The following is a 3,981-nucleotide window of genomic DNA, read 5'->3' on the forward strand; positions in this document are numbered from 1 at the left end:
CCTAGAAATGTGTCACATAGTAAACAGTGAGCACAGTATCAACAGAAGAACAGATACAGATGGATTAAGTGCAATATATGCAGGCATTCTACATGCAATAAAGAATAGAACAAACACTAACAGACAAAATATACCACCAACACAATCACAAAATGTGCAAACACAATAAACACTCACAACATCAAGCAAGAACATATACATACTAGTCTCATTTCCATCAGTTAGGAAAGGCAAAAGCAACTGTGCGCGGGCGATTATCGCGTAGAGCTTTTATCGAAAAGCGTAGGTGCAGGCGAAAGCTAGTTTAAAAATCCCTGTGAAACATTTCGTAATACAGTGAGAGCCGCGAAGAATGATACGCACAGAGTAAGTTAAAAAGGTGAAATATTAACGATCAAGTTTGAAGTTAATTTTCGAAACATCAGTCATAGTGGGACGCCATTAGAAATTTTAGACGGTCACAAGTCGGACAAGACACCAATACACACAACAAAACGCAGCCTCTGTAAGTCACACAACAAAACCACCGTTTTTTCAAAAATTTGTATTAATTTTTTTTGTACTTTATAAATCACCACACTTATTTATGTTTATAGAAACCCTTGAAGAAGGCGAAATATACGCCGAAACGTCGGAGAAGTAGAAGCAAAAGTCGTTTTAGCTGCCTTAAGACTGATAGAGCCGATAAAACTTTAGAAAGCAATATTGAACAAGAGGCACGAGAGTCCATCACCTTGTCGTAGTCCCCGGCGGGATCCGGCGTTGGAACCTGATATTCACAACATTTTTGAAGGATTTACCGTACAGTAAAGATCTGATCCGTTGTCGTTCGGTCGTCAACGAAGCCGGCTTGATAACTTCTCACGTACTCGTTTACTATAGGTGACCTCCCGCAAAGTGGGGATTGGTTGGTTTCCAATCCTCCACAGTACTGACGAAGGCATTTCCTCCGTTGTCTCGACCTTCATTGCTTGTGCTCTCAGCGCCATTGAGGTGTTCGTCGAACTGCTGTTTCCACCGATCACGCTCGTCCGTCAAGATGCTCCCATCTTTTTCCTTGAACATTGTGGCTCGCGGCACGAAGCCGTTGCGGGGTACGTTTCTTGAGATCGGCACATCTGTTCCATCTCTTGCAGGCAGCGTAGGGTCTTGTTGTTCCTCATCATCAGAGCTATGTTCCTCATCAACAAGCTGGTCCCCATCCGAGAAGAAATGCGAGTGAGATTTTGTTGCCAACGTTTCTCGCAACGAAGATGGCCGCTATCAAGTACTATTGCACGATAAGCAAGAGCTAGTATCTCGTCTTGGAGACAACACACATAATGCCCGGCGTCGCTTTCTGATCCTTTTCTGGTTCAACTTTGGAAAATATCCTCAAATCATCAGGAAATTCTTAGCGAAATTCCCGAAGAGTTCGATTCTGTCACTCCTGTTAAGGCCCTTGGCCTCCTCTGGAAGCCGGCAACTGATTCGCTTCTCTTCTAAATGCCAAAATTTGGCAAGTGTGAGCAATATGCGAAACGGATAATCCTGTCACAGATATCCATTTGTTTCGATCCGTTAGGACTTCTTGGTCCAGCCATCGTGAAAGCCTAGATTATCCACCAAACCCTTTGGAAGTTCGATTACGACTGGGACCATCCGCTGCCTAGGACGTCCGCAAACGAATGGGAAGACTACCAGCAACGCTTCGTAAAATTGAAAACATTCCGCTTTCCTCGGCAAGTGCAGTCGCTACGGCGGAAGTGCATGGATTCAGTAATGCGTCCGAGAACGCTTACGGGGCATATCTGTTCTTACGCTCGATCGCTCCAAATGAATACGTCACCATTCGGCTTCTAGCGGCTAAGTCAGCGCCCCTAAGTAACAAAACTATCGCACTGTTGGAGTTCTGCGTGGCGTTGCTTCTGTCGCGATTACTTCTCCCTGTCTGCACCAGTATCGGTGTTTGCCATCCACCTGGCAAACATTTGTGGCCAACCGGGTTAAAAAAAATCCAGCAATTCACGTACAAATGCACATGGAATCATGTTTCCGGAGAAGAAACCTCGCCGATCTCATTTCGCGCGGCATGGACGTCGATCGGCTTTTGAACGACTCGCTCTGGTGGAACCATCCACTTGGGCTCGGTGTGTGTGATCGAGCGTGGCCACATACTCCTGAAGATCTGGGAAGGACCTTGAAGCTCGAAGAGGGATAGCACTCCCTATTATGGAGTCAGATTCATCGATTCTCGTCGTCTATCGTTTGTCTTCGAATTGAGGCACTGTGCAGGCGTTTTGGAAACAACTGTCGCAGCATACCAGATCATTGTCGGAACGGTCCCATATCCATCGTAGAACTCAAGGAAGCTCTATACGGCATACTTCGCTCGATCCAGTACGACCAATTCGCTCCAGAGCTTACCGCTCTTCAAGCGGGAAAACAGATTCCTTCGCGGCCAAAACTGCGCAATCTCCATCCATTGTTGCAAGAAGGTCTGATCCGCGTAGGTGGCCGGCACGAGCACGCTGACGTGGCTACCGATGAAAAGAATCCACTCGTAGGGTAAATTGGTATAATGCGCCCCAACCGGGCAATACGCCCCACTTCGTTTTCAAGGGATTGAGGCTTCTTCAACAAGTAAATATGATTACATATCTTAAATATCCGCGAAAAAAATATGTTGCAAGTATAAGATCTTTGGGAAGTATAAAAAATTAAAAGAAATACCAAAAATATTGAAAATCAGCTTTTTTGCATAAAATTTTGGGTCCGATAGGCAAGCCCCGTTGGAAATGAAGCCCATCCTTTACAATTGTACTTATTACAAAAACATTTACCGGAAGACAACTGCTAATGGACCCCTTTAAGTTAAGCAAGTGGTGGAATTCTCCTTGGAAACATTTCTACGACGCTGCAGAACTTTTTCTACGGGAGGGGCATATTGCCCGGTTTGTTTTGAAACGTCAAAATTTGGACCGTTTACAGAAAACGTCTTGTACTCTTTTTATAAGCTACCTGGCAAGAGAAAGTTGCATGCAGAGCATGACCAACTAAGAAAATAACACTTTGACACCAAAAACTATAGAAGTAATGCAATTTCCACTGCGATAGAGCAGTTTTCCCTCAGGGGGGCGTATTATACCTGTTTACCCTACTTGCAAGCAAGCATTCCCTGACGCGACTGATTGCCTCCACCTATCATCGTCAGCAACTCCACTGCGATCCGCAACTTTTACTGGCTGTCAGTCGTCAACAGTTCTGGTCCCTGGACGGACGGTCATGATTTGATGCGTGATGTGGTGCACAAGTGCGTCACCTGCGTAAAAGCTCGTCCACGCTATCTCGTACAACTGATGGTCCGCTACCAGCTGTTCGAGTAACCCAATCGCAATCTGCAGCATTCATCGCACGTCTTCGCCGCTTCGTAGTGAGACGAGGTCGTTCTCAACACATCTTCTGTGACAATGCCACTAATTTGTTGGCGCCGGGCGAGAGGTGCGTAACCTTTTTCGCTCTTCCAATCACCGTTATTCCGTTACCAACGAGACAGTCTTCCAATCGATACAATTCCACTTCATCCTGGCTAAATCTCCAAATTTCGGCGGGTTATGAGAGGCCTGTGTCAAGTCGATGAAACATCATCTGCGATGGGTCATCGGAAATGCCTTCTTAACACGTGAAGCCTTCTGCACCGTTCTCACTGCCTGAGTTCACGGCCCATCACGCCGTTGTCCAGCGATGAACGGCCTTGCGGACTCCGATTACATCACTATTCCGGACAATAGTCTTCGGCTTTCGGGGCGAGTACAACGCCACACTCAGCACTTCTTTCTGAAAAAGGTGGCATCACGAGTACATTACCTCCCTTCAGAAACGGTACAAATGGTCGACTGTTACCCAAAACTTGATCGTTGGGTCGGTGGTCATTATTCAGGAAGAGTCCCACCCAGTTCTGAAATGGTTTCTGGGGCGAGTGGTAGACATTCATCCGAGCGC

At 46.2% G+C, this 3,981-nt stretch overlaps 1 long non-coding RNA gene across 1 annotated transcript; it reads left to right on the top strand.

Annotated features, from left to right (window-relative positions):
• The first annotated feature begins 208 nt into the window (after nt 1–208).
• On the top strand, nt 209–699 carry LOC110674443. Its single transcript, XR_002498869.1, has 3 exons — nt 209–366; nt 426–505; nt 597–699. It is a non-coding gene; the product is annotated as an uncharacterized LOC110674443 (long non-coding RNA).
• Nucleotides 700–3,981: the final 3,282 nt, after the last annotated feature.

The sequence above is a fragment of the Aedes aegypti genome, chromosome 1 (assembly GCF_002204515.2).
Source record: "Aedes aegypti strain LVP_AGWG chromosome 1, AaegL5.0 Primary Assembly, whole genome shotgun sequence".
Taxonomy (NCBI): Eukaryota; Metazoa; Arthropoda; class Insecta; order Diptera; family Culicidae; genus Aedes; species Aedes aegypti.